Here is a 13,725-nt window from a genome sequence, read left to right as displayed (position 1 = left end):
AGTTTGAGGTTGCTGTGAGCTAGGCTGACGCCACGGCACTCACTCTAGCCTGGACAACAAAGTGAGACTCTGTCTCAAAAAAAAAAAAAAAAAAATATTTTAATGACTCTTGAATTCAGAATGTGGGAGACAAAGTAATTAATTAAAAAGCGTATGAGGCTGTGCAAGGGGGCTCACGCCTTTGGGAGGGTAAGGTGGGAGGATCTCTTGAGCCCAGCAGTTCAAGGCTGCAGTAAGCTATGATCATGCCACCACTACACTCTAGTGTGAGTAACAGAGCCAGTCTCTCTAAAAAAAAAAAAATGTGTCATGAGAAGTTTGTACAGGTTTCAAAAATAAATATATTCTGCTAAGCATGTACTTGTGTGTGCATATATCTATGTACAACTAATTACTATATGTTATAGACATATATTCCTATTTAAACTCCAATCTTTCCTTGTTTGGGATGGTAGCTATTTTATTTTGCATTATACTAAATGCAACATTTGAGGCCTAATCCTGACTGTCTTAGTCCACTTTCTGATGCTTATAACAGAATACCTGAAACTGGATAATTTATAAAAAAAAAAAGAAGAATTTATTTCTTACAGTTATGGAGGCTGAGAAATCCAAGGTGGGGGCGTGCATCCGGTGAGGGCCTTCTTCTTGCTGGTGGGGACTCTCTGTAAAGTCCAGAGGTGGCACAGGACATCACATAACAGAGGGAGTTGAGTGTGCTAGGTCAGATAGCTCTTCCTCTTCTCATAAAACCACCAGTCCCATTCCCTCTAATTAATTAATCCATCAACACATTAATCTATTAATACATGAGTGGATTACCCCATTTATATGGGCAGAGTTCTCATGATCCAATCACCTCTTAAAGGCCCCCACTCTCAATACTGCCTGCCGCATTGGGATTAAGTTTCAACATGAGTTTTGGAAGGAACATTCAAACCATCACATTGACCTTCTTTTGTGTCATACTTTTTCTGAGTCCCACTTACTTCTTTCACAGCAATAACGTCTCCAAATATACTTACTGATCTGCTCAGATTTCTTTTAACATTCACTTCAGTCTAGTTACTAATGTTTAAAGATTTCCATCACTACTTCTACTATGTTGCTGCAGTTGATCTTATATCTTCCACTTATGTCTTCCATTTATCTTCTTTGGATATACTCATAACAGTTTATCCCCAAAGGTAGAGCCTGGGCATCTGTGTTTTAATTCAAACTGTTTAAGTATTATACAAGTAATAGGAATGTCTTCTCATTGTAAAAGGTTCCCATGATACACACAAAGTGAATGCCTTCTTGACTGTCTTTCCAATTCTTGTACTCCCAAGCTATAATCACTGATACCAGTGTATCAGTGTATAATTGTATACAGTGTGTACAGTGTATATTTGTATACTGATACCAGTGTATCATTTGTATATTTGCACTAAGTGCAAATCTTTTCAGATGCTTTCCTATTATGTACATATTTTTAAATAGAGAAATAGTTTTTACTATCTTTTGATCTTTTTTGCACAAAGAATAAAGTGTGCCGCTTAATGTAAATGTTCTTCTAAGGGCTTTACTCCTATTAATTCATTTAATTCTTATAATAACCCTATATAAGGCAGATATTATTGTCATGCAACCTTATATTCTATAGATAAGGAAACTGAGGCAAAAAGAACATAGACAACTTGCCCAAGGCTCGCTCCTAGTAAGTGGTAGGGCACTGGCCCATGGGCATGTTCTTTGAACCTCCTCGTCATACCAGTATCATCTATCTGAAATTATTTGGCAACTTGCTTTTTTTAAACTTAAGTATATGACTTGGAGTCCATTTAAGATATAATATAAAGCTCTTTCCTCCTTTTTTTACTACTGCACAGCATTCCAAAATTTAAAATATAGATGTACTACTTTTGTTTAACTGTCTCCTATGTCTTGACATGTAGGCCTTTTAATATTGACTGTTATAGCTGTTAATAATAGTCTTAGATGGGTGAGAAGTACATGAGTATTCACTATATTACACTGTTTACTTGGTTTGTTTGAAATTTTCATAATAAAAGTTTTTTTTTAATACTAGGGTAAAAATTTATTCTACCTGCATCTTTGTGATCATATATGAGAATTACTATAGGGTAAATAGTGAAAAATGGAAATGCTGGGTTTAAGACTATATGTATTTTGCAATATAATAGATACAAACAGATTGCAATGTCCAAAATCAACTGTACTAATTTACTACTTGCTAATAATATACAAAAGTACAAAGTTCCCTACCACATTTTAAACTGTCAATCTTTTATATTTTTGCCAATATAACGAGCACACAATGGTTTGATTTGCATTTTCCTGATTCCTGGTCAGATTAGACAATTTTATATGTGTTTTTTGGCCATTTGCATTCCTTGCTGATAAAGAATGATTTCAAATTTTGCTTGGTTTTCTGTGGAATTTCAAGAAGCTATTTTTTTTTATCAAATCTCTCCACATGAAGCTGATGGTCAACCATATTTGGGAGCCAAGACTTTAAGAGATGTTATCTTTGGTTCCATGGCATAGAAGTTGGTACCTGCCTGCTCACGTTGCCTTTCTGAGTCAGGAAACACCTTAGTTAGTCAATCCAGTGGCCACCCATTAGGAGTGAGGGAAATCCTGGTCTTTCATATTTCTCCAAGCTTCTGTGACTCTTGGCTCTCAATGACCACCTTTATCTCTCCTCACCTCACTGAGATGCCTTCTTCATCTTGCCTCCTTCCTTCCATTCTCTATTCATTCCGCCACCTTCTGTGTGGAAAAGAAGAGATTTAGGGCAAAGTGCTCCTAGGAAGTTGTATTCCTTAAAAGCAACAGGTTTCTTCATGGTCTTCCTGAAAAATCTTCCACCTTTCCCCACAACTGTGTTGCAAGAGACAAATAGGTCAAGTTTAGCATGCAGAAGACATAGCTCACATTCAAACCACTGCTGCCTCAGCAGGAAAGCTCTCTTTAGAACCTTAAAATCCTTTAATCCTTTTCTGGTTAATACACTGGGATTGTCCAAGCATTTCAAAATTATTCATTGTGTCCTCCTCTTACAGCTAACATTAGAATCAAAACTATAATTGTCATCCCTTCCAAGCCCCTCCTTTTACGGCCTCTCATTTGACACTATTATTTCCTGAAATAATTTCTCCTCCTTTCCACCTGACCAGAATGCGATAACAACGTGACTCTGCTGAGAACTTGACCTTCCGCTAGAGTGAGCCAAATGCCACCGCGTGAGATTCTCCACTGTTATCGAGCACTCCTGGGCATACATTCAGTTCTAGAAACATTCTCTGAGAACTTTCTATGTGTAAAACAGATAAACACGATAGAGGAAACAAAGGTAATTAAAACACATTTCTTATCCTCCACAAAGTAGAATCTAATGGAGAGATGAAATAACTCTAAAGCAAGGCTGGCTCTATTAAATGCCATAATAGAAGTACGAAATGAAGTGGGAGTGGAGTAGACTAGAGGCTTGGGAGGAAGGAACTAAATAAAGCCCTTGAGAGTGGAGCTGAATGAGGGCAGGCATTTGACCATTCTGACCACCAGAGGGAAGACTTGACCACTGTCGTGATTCTTATTTCTTGCTTAGTTTTTCTTGTGTGAAGAAATAGTTTTTCTTACTTACTGTCATGGAATCCTGGATTTTTAGAACTAGAGGGGATTTCTGGAATCATGTTACACAACCCTTTCTTTCTTTTTTTTTTTTTTTGAGACAGAGTCTCACTCTGTTGCCCCGGCTAGAGTGCCATGGCATCAGCCTAGCTCACAGCAACCTCAAACTCCTGGGCTCAAGCAATCTTGCTGCCTCAGCCTCCTGAGTAGCTGGGACTACAGGCATGCACCACCATGCCTGGCTTATTTTTTCTATATATTTTTAGTTGGCCAATTAATTTATTTCTATTTTTAGTAGAGACGGAGTCTCGCTCTTGCTCAGGCTGGTTTCGAACTCCTGACCTTGAACGATCCTCCCGCCTCAGCCTCCCAGAGTGCTAGGATTACAGGGGTGAGCCACCACACCCGGCCAACCCTTTCATTTCATAGGTATGAAAACTAAGCCCAAGTCACATAACTACCTAACATTGAGGAGGAGAGGTCAGTAATCCTAACTTCTATGATAGGGCCCCTTTCACCAAAAATGTTATCTTTGTTATCTTTATCATTTTAATTGCTCTGTTCTTCTGTCTCTTGACAGAATATTAGTGTCTGATATCACCTGTAGGAGGGGGCTCAAATGCATGTTTAAAAGATAATTGCGTTCAGTAGCCAGATAAATGTGTCTGTACACAAAAAGATCACATTACCCAATCGGACTCACATAATGAGAGATCTTACCTAGTATCATGCTTTACTAATAATTTCACTATACAATCAATCAACAGGAACAGGCAAAGAGGGAGAGGTCTGAGGCACTGGGGGCAGCTCCCGGAGCCTTTCTTCCCACATACGACATAGGCTCTCTGTAATGACACATCTCAATTTTACAGCCATATATAATAGCTAATAGCTTTTGTGATGTTTTTCAGTAAGTTGTGTTCCTTAAATCCATAGATTCACCGTAAGTAATTCTAAAGTAGGGATATCCTGCAAAAAGCATTTCAGAGTTAAGGACTCTCCTCTTAGCCAATAACATAATAATACATTGTCCAGAAGGTCCAGTTATCAACATGTTTACAATACAGAGTCACCTATCTCCTTTCTTTCTAGAGCATCTCTAGCGCCCACCTCCATCCTCAGCAATGGGATATAAACAAATCCCAGGACAGCTGCCTTCACTTCTTCCAGCCCAATATTTATATATTCAGTAAGGAGTAAGCCCCCTATGTACCCATCTTCCATAACACTACCAGATCATCATAGGAAAAGGAAGAAGCCCATAAGCCTGCAGTTTTCCATATTTAACTATGATCAGAGTGAGGGGAAGTGGAATTGTTAGAATTTTGGTGCTAGAGCATCTTCACTCATAATCCATAAAAATGTTAACGCAAATTTGTTTCTTTGGGCCAAACAAATAATAGAGACCCACAGGCAAGCAATCATTCCCCAAGGCCTTTTATTTCACTCTGCATTTGTTTCCCCCCAAAATTTTCTCATAAGAATGTCCTTCAACTAAGAGTACTTTTAAAATAATTTATATTTTTTGCTTTTGAAGCTTTCATTCTTTGGCAGGTAATTATGCAAACCAAGTACCAATTTTTTTTAGAGTTGGGCTTTGCTCTGTCACCCAGGCTAAAGTGTAGTGGTCTGATCCTGAGCTCATGCAATCCTCCCGTGTCAGCCTCCCAAGTAGCTGGGAGTACAGGGGTGTGCTAACACACCCAGCTAATTAAAAAAAAATGGTTTTTTAGAAGCAGGGTCTCGCTATGTTGCTCAGACTGGTATAATTGCTTTTATATTCACCTCTGTTCCCATTCTTGTGCCCTACAATCTGTTCTCTAGAAAACTACCCACATGATCTTCTAAAAAACCAAATCAGACACTATTACTTCTTGAGTAAAATGTTCTAATGGTTTTATATCGTCCTTGGAACAAAATCAAACTCTTTACCTATAGGGCCCTTTAAGACCTGGCCCATGCATACCCCTGCTACCTCAGTTCTGGCACCTTCCCCAGCCTCCATCTTTCTATAACTTGAGCATGTTATACATGACTTAGGGCCCTTGCACAACCTGTTCCCACTACCCACAACTCTCGGCCCCCAACTTGTCAAAGGCCTGGCTGCTTCTTTTCATTCAAATAACAAGTCAAATGTCATCTCCCAAGGAGATCTTCCATGAGCACACAATCTATTATAATAAGGTTCCCATTAAGCCACAAGTGTCAGTCTTTACCAGTTTAATTTTCTTCATAGCATTTATAACCAGGTATTACCTTGACTATTTATTTGTATATCTTATCTATCTTGTTTATCTGACATTTCTCAGTTCTCAGAGTAATGCTTTGCCCATAAAAAAACCCACTTGAGATATGGTGTTGAATGAATGAATGGTTGGATGGACCCCCCTTTTTCCTTCAGGCATACTTTCAGGTCATCTCGCCCAATCCTAGGGCCTTATGTCAGCCATATGGAGATGACTCTCACATTTTTCTCCCTCACCCAAATAGTACCTCTGAATCACAGACTTCTGTAGCCAGCTGCTTATTTGATATAACAAGCATCTCAAACTTAAGCAGGTCCCAAATATAACTCTTGACCTTTTTTTGACCTAAACTTTCCTCTACCACTATCTGCATCTCAGCAAATTATACCCTGACAAAAGAAAAACTTATAACAAATTCAGTTTAAGAATCTCAGTTGTGTTTATTTGTGATTCCATAATCAGGTAACACTTCATTCCACAAAACAGAATATGTGTTCCAATGAGTTGAGCAGAAGAAATTGGCTCTATAGACAAAGAAGGACTCAGGAATCAGAAACAAAGACAAAAAGTGAATGGATCGTTTCAAAGTTACTTCCTCTGTAAAGGGGAAATGTAAACAGAACAAAAGAGAAATAACTGATTGGTTAACATCAGTTACTTCAAGTTACCTTTTTTGTTTTTAGAGACAAATTTTCACTGTGTCACCCAGGCTGGAATGCAGTGAAGTGATCATAGCTCACTGTAACTTCAAACTCCTGGGCTCAAGTGATCCTCATAAGCTCAGCCTCCCAGGTGGCTGGGACCACAGGCACACACCACCACAACTGGCTAATTTTTTAAATTTTTTGCGTAGAGATGAAGTCTTGCTATGTGGCCCAGGCTGGTCTCAAACTCCTGGCCTCAAGTGACACTCCTACCTCAGCTTCCCAAATTGCCTCCCAAAGTGCAGAGGGATTACAGGCCAGGTTGCCTTTTGTGTAAAGATAAAAGGCAGAGGAAACTTTGTTATCATGCTGATTGAAACTAGCCTGTTTGTGAAGATAAGCTGTTATCTCTTTTTCCTGATTTCTCAGGTCAGTTAACAGCTCAGCATGAATGACTTCATTTTGATATTTATTCTGGACTGTCAGGGCCTAGTATAAGAGCTTAGTCCAAAATAATGGCCTCTTACAATTTTTATGTAACAACCCCATTCATACATTTGCTTAAGTCCCATTTGAGTCTTCCTTGATTCCTTTCTATTGCTCACCTCCCAATTCTCATCTTTTCAGTATATCATGTTAATTCTGCTTCCAAAATACATTTCAAATTGTCCATTTAAGAACTGGAACAGAAACCATGGATTGATTACAAAACAAACTGTTCCCTGACTCACAAAACAGATAAATTGTACCAAACTGTGATGTACAAAACAAACTGACTCAGCTTAATTCAGAGCCATATTTTCCAAAACAAGTCTACAGTCATGTAATTTGACATTGATTCACATGTTCCATGACTGTTGGAACAATCCACCTGGGTTACAGACTCACTACAAAACGACCCTGGGACAAAATCCAGCACTTAAAAACTCTCTTAAGTACCCTTCTGTAATGCCCCCTTTTTAATAAATTCACTTCTTTTTTATCTGGTATTATCCACTACAGCTTCATAAAACCTAGCCAATCAATTACAACAGATATTTACTGAAACCGATTGGAAGGAATGATGAGGATGCTTGTAATTAAGCACCTGAGATTGGTCAATAGAGACAGGCCAATCCTCTTACAAGACCATATGTCTCAAAACACAATGCTGCTCAAACTACAGATGCTGGACTTGGAAAGTCTCTGTCATCCCCCGAATTCACCAGACCTTGAACCAACTGACCACCACTTCTTCCAGGCTTTGGACCACTTCTCGCAAGGAAAAATATTCAATTCTCAACAAGCTGTGGAGAACACCTTTCAGGATTTCATTGACACTGGCTCTCCAGGCTTCTTCGCAGCTGGCATAAGTAAGCTACCATTAAGACGGCAAAACTGTGTTGATATTTTAGGCACATGCTTTGATTAATTGTACTGCTTCTTGTTTGGGATATAATAAACTAAAACTTTTGACTCAAAATCAGGCATTTCATATTTAATGACCTAATATCCTTTTTCCGTGGAGTGGGAAATTATTTTCAAGGTTTTTTTCTATAGGGCTATCTTTATTGATATCTCAAAGTTACTTACATATTCTGCATATTAGCCTTATATTGTTTATATATGTAGCAAATATCTTCTCCCACTCTGTGGCTTGCCTTTTCACTTTTTTTTTCCTTTTCCTTTGCAGACTGGTGCTCTCAAACAGCAGACACAGAGACGGAAAAGAGTTTATTGGGGTTGAACAGTGATTGCCATTAGACAACAATTCCAACTCCATGAAGTCTCCGCACCCCAACAGGAAGCAATGGGGCAAAAATTTTCCATTAAATGAATCCTCCATTGAATGGAAATTGATAGCCTCTTACATAATACCATTGTCTTGCTCAGTCATTCTCAGGACCTCCCTGAGAAAAGAGTGACCTTAGCTATCACTGTTTGCTCCGTTTTTGACTGTGGAAACCAGCCCAAGAATAGCATGGCTTTGGCTTAATAATTATGCAAACTTGATAAAGCTAACAGCTGGAAGCTGTCACACTGGCCACACTCTTTGCAGCTGGGCAGTGAAGCTTTAAGGGAGCTCTAAGTGAGGCACATTTCTGTGTCTGCCACTCTCTCTCTTTTTTTTTTTTTAGAGACAGAGTCTCACTCTGTTGTCTGGGCTAGAGTGCCATGGCATCAGCCTAGCTCACAGCAACCTCAAACTCCTGGGCTCAAGCAATCCTTCTGCCTCAGCCTCCCGAGTAGCTGGGACTACAGACATTTGCCACCGTGCCTTGCTAATTTTTTCTACATATTTTTAGTTGGCCAATTAATTTCTTTCTATTTTTAGTAGAGATGAGGTCTCACTCTTGCTCAGGCTGGTTTCGAACTCCTGAACTTGAGTGATCCTCCCACCTCGGCCTCCCAGAGTGCTAAGATAACAGGCATGAGCCACTGCGCCCGGTCCTCTTTTAATAATGTGTTTTTATGAACAAAAGTTCTTAAGTTTGATTTAGTTAAAATTTCAATCATTTGCTTTATGGTTAGTGTGTTTTGTATCTTGTTTAAGAAATCATGAAGATAGTCTTCCATATTCTCTCCTAAAAGTTTTTCATGTTGTCTTTCACATTTAGGTCTTGAAGGCATGGGATTCAGTTTTGCATACAGTGTAAGAAGGAGGTCTATTTTTTTCCTCATATGGATACTCTATTGGCTCCACATTATTGACAAAACCATCCTTTCTCTGCTGATTTGCAATACCATCCCTGACTCTTACCAAGTGCCCATGGATGTAAAGTGTATTTATGGGCCCTCTCTGCTGTTCCATTCTAATAGTAGAGAAAGTCCTCTCACTGTATTCTTCTTTAAAAATACGTTGATTATTTTTGGCCTTTTGAATGTTCATATAAATTATAAAACCAGCTTGTTAATGCCCCCTAAAATGACTTCTGTGATTGTGATTATAACAATGTGGAAAATTTTACATCCTCCAAATTATAATATAAGCCTTCAAATTCATGAACATGGTATATCTCTGTATTATTTATATCTTCTTTAAGTCTGTGAATAAAATTATAACAGTTTCCCCCATAAAATTCTTAGATATATTTCATTAGATTTATTCCTAGGTATTTTATATTTATTGACAATATTAGAAACGGTAATTTTCAAACATTTTATTTTTTATTTTTTAAATTTTTGTTAGCATATAGAAATATAAGATATTAATCTTGGTATATTGATTTTGTATCTAACCCATGGCTAAATTATTTTATTAATTTTTTTTTTCAGAGAAGGTGCTCCTATGTTGCCCAGGCTGGTCTTGAACTCATGCCTTCAAGGGATCCTCCCCCTTCAGCTTCCTGAGTACCTGGCATTATAGATACAAACCACTGTGCCCAGCCTATTAATTTTTAAAATTTACCAATAAATACTTTTGCATTTTCTACATACACATTCACATCAACTGTGAATAGTGACAATTTTGTTTCTTTATTTCCAATATTTATTTTTTCCTTCTTTTTCTTTTTCTTTTTTTTTTTTTAATTATTTTTTTTATTTTGGCATATTATGGGGGTACAGATTTTAAGGTTTCAATAAATGCCCATTTCCCCCCCCAAAAGTCTGAGTCTCCATCATGACCATCCCCCAGATGGTGCACATCTCACTCACTATGTATGTATATACCCGCCCCCCTCCCCCCTCCCACCTGCCCAATACCCTATTACTTTAGCACCTATGTGTCCACTTAGGTGCTACTCAGTTAATACCAGTTTGCTGGAGAATATATCTGGTGCTTGTTTTTCCATTCTTGGGATACTTCACTTAGTAGTATGGATTCCAGCTCTAACCAGGAAAATAGAAGGTGTGCTATATCACCATTGTTTCTTAGAGCTGAATAGTACTCCATGGTGTACATATACCACATTTTATTAATCCATTCTTTGATTGATGGGCACTTGGGCTGTTTCCACAGCCTTGCAATTATGAATTGTGCTGCTATAAACATTCGAGTGCAGGTGTCTTTTTTGTAGAGTGTCACTGGATCATTTGGGTAGATGCCCAGCAATGGGATTGCTGGATCAAATGGTAGATTCACTTGTATCGCTTTAAGGTATCTCCATATTGCTTTCCACAAAGGTTGAACTAGTTTGCAGTCCCACCAGCAGTGTAGGAGTGTTCCTCTCTCTCCGCAACCACGCCAGCATTTATTGTTTGGAGATTTTTTGATAAAGGCCATTCTCACTGGGGTTAAGTGATATCTCATTGTGGTTTTGATTTGCATTTCCCTGATGATTAGAGATGTTGAGCATTTCTTCATATGTTTGTTGGCCATTCTTCTGTCTTCTTTAGAAAAATTTCTGTTCAAGTCCTTTGCCCACTTTTTAATGGGGTTATTTGATTTTTTCTTCCTAATTTTCGTGAGTTCTAAGTATATTCTAGTTATCAGTCCCTTATCGGATGCATAGGATGCAAAAATTTTCTCCCATTCTGTAGGTTCCTTCTTTTTCTTTTGCCTTAATGTGCTAGATAAAGTCTCCAGCTCAATGTTGAAAAGAAACGATGAGATCATTCATCCTTGGACTCTCTGGGTTCTTGTTTTCACTTAAACTTTGGCCTCATAAGTTTTTGCTACCTTATTAGTTCTCCATTACTTTAAAGAAAACTCTAAAATATTTTACCTAGGATTTTTATTTGTTGTTCACTGAAGAGTTGGTCTGAATAACCTAGCCTATGGTATTCCTTGAAAACCTGAAACATGCTTTGTTTTGTTTTGATGTCCTGACTTAGCTCCTTTCATTATTTTTGCTGTCATTGACTTAGGTTAAGTCACAAAACTTTTTTCCCTGACCCAATGTAGTAATCTTCTACTTTTCTACCTCCCTCTCACCTTCAATTAATTTTAAATCTTTTTTTTTTTTTTTTTTTTGAGACAGAGTCTTACTCTGTTGCCCAGGCCAGAGTGCCGTGGCATCAGCCTAGCTCACAGCAAACTCAAACTCCTGGGCTCAGGTGATCCTCCTGCCTCAGCCTCCCAAGTAGCTGGGACTATAGGCATGTGCCACCATGCCTAGGAGTATATTTCTGTATATTTTAAGTTGTCCAGATAATTTCTTTCTATTATTTTTTTAGTAGAGATGGGGTCTCACTCTTGCTCAGGCTGGTTTTGAACTCCTGAGTTCAAATGATCCGCCCGCCCGGGCCTCCCAGAGTGCTCGGATTACGGCATAAGTCACTGCACCTGGCCCCATTTTAAATCATTTAAAATCCTCCAGTCAGGAAAAACTTTCTAGAATAGAGATTTTATCACATATCTCCCTGAATAAAATCCTTTAATGTCTCTCTCAATTCAGTTGGAAATAACTTCACTTTCCCTCTTCCCCTCATGTATACTATGTTCCAACCACACACACACACACTGTTTTCAGCATTCTAAGCTTTTTCTTTCCTCTGGACAATCTATTGCTTCGTCTACCTGCAACATCCTTGTGTCTATAGTTTACTTGGTGAACTACTTGTCCTTCAGATTTTAGCTCAAATATTATCTCTTCTGTGAAGACTTCCTATGCACCCCCATGATGGCTGAATCATGTTCTCCAAAATTCATATGTTGAAGCCCTACCCCTTAATACCTCAGAATGTGACTGTATTTGGGGATAGGATGTTTGAAGAGATGATTAAGTTAAAATTAGGCCACTAGGGTGGGCCCTGATCTAATTTGACTGCTGTTCTTATGAGAAGAGGTTAGGACACACAGAAAGACTCCAGGGACTTCCACATACACAGGGAAGGCCATGTGAGGACATACCGAGAAGGTGGCCATCTGCAAACCAAGGAGAGAGGCCTCAGAAGAAAGCAAACCCTGCTGACACCTTGGTCTTAGGCTTCTGTCCTTCAGAACTGTGAGCAAATAAATTTCTGTTGTTCAAGCTCCCGAGTCTGTGGTATTTTATTATGGCAGCCTGGGCAACACACATCCACCACCTCCCGCCCAGAGAGTCAGTTACTCCCCTTCCATGCTCCCTCAGAGCTTTTTACATAGCCCTGTGGTAGCCTTATCACCTAATATTGTCCTTGTTTTGCACGCCTGTCCCTCCACTTTTACTGAAAAATTAAGTTTCTTGAGAAAACATGATTTGAATGATGTCGGCTATTTCTCAAAGTGAGAGACAAGAGGAAGATTATTTTTGAGAAGCTAATTGAAACATTTATGGATTGTGGCCCAGCCTGAACCCTAGGATAACCCCGCAGAAATCCCAAAAGTCAGACACTACAGTACTGATAACTTTCTCTTGGCATAAAAGGTGGGAGAGGGTACTATTCTTGCTGTGAGTAGAAACAAGGTAGGGGATAGGTAGTAAAACGGTAATAGGCTGTGTGTGGTTAGATTAGTGTTAAGCTTCAGGCTGATTTGGGCAATGAAAGAGTATACATAGACCTAACGATCTGTGAATGGATCTTGTCCTGAAGTCTTCATTCACTAGAGAAGTGTGTGTGAGTGTGTGTGTGTGTGTGTGTGTGCCCGCGTGCGTATGTGTGTTAGAATAGTAAAAGTGGTATTTTAACATTGTGGTCAGGGTGTGTAGGTTCAAACCCTAGCTCCACCATTATTAACTTAAAATTTCAAAGCCCCAATGTTGTCGTTTGTAACATGAGAATGATGGCGTTTATTGTTTCAACTCTGCAGAGTTGCTGTGAGGATTAAATAACATCGATGGTGTAAAAGACTAACCTAGTCAGCACTCGATAAATGTCAGCTGTTGTTATTATTAAACTATTTGTACTTCTGTCAGTTGAGAATATATAATGCTACGTACTACTTTAGAAGAGAAACTCCTACCTCCTTCAGTAAGTGGCAGGAAAAAATCTAGCAGCACATGAATGCCAGGTGACCTTATTAAGTTTTCAAGTGCTCTGGGTCTACTTCCTCATGAATGTGTTTGGTAGCTCATGATTTGAGTCTCTTTCAGTTTATTACCACTTAAGAGTCAGACAAAAATGCTATCCATTCACCAAAGCTTTTGCTTCAGAATAGTACAAAGTATGTTCCAATATAAGGATTTCTGTCCACTGGTGCTTTCTCAGGTATGAGTCTAAGAATACAACCAGTTCAGGGGTAATCGACAGGATTCTCACTCTGTGATGTATATTCAGACTTGGAAGGGGACTTTCCGGCACCTAACAGGGACTACAGAGAGATGGCTTTCCTGGAGAGTGGCTCAAGGGATCATGGC

The sequence above is a fragment of the Microcebus murinus genome, chromosome 8 (assembly GCF_040939455.1).
Source record: "Microcebus murinus isolate Inina chromosome 8, M.murinus_Inina_mat1.0, whole genome shotgun sequence".
In the NCBI taxonomy this organism is placed as follows: Eukaryota; Metazoa; Chordata; class Mammalia; order Primates; family Cheirogaleidae; genus Microcebus; species Microcebus murinus.
This window is presented reverse-complemented; position numbering follows the sequence as displayed.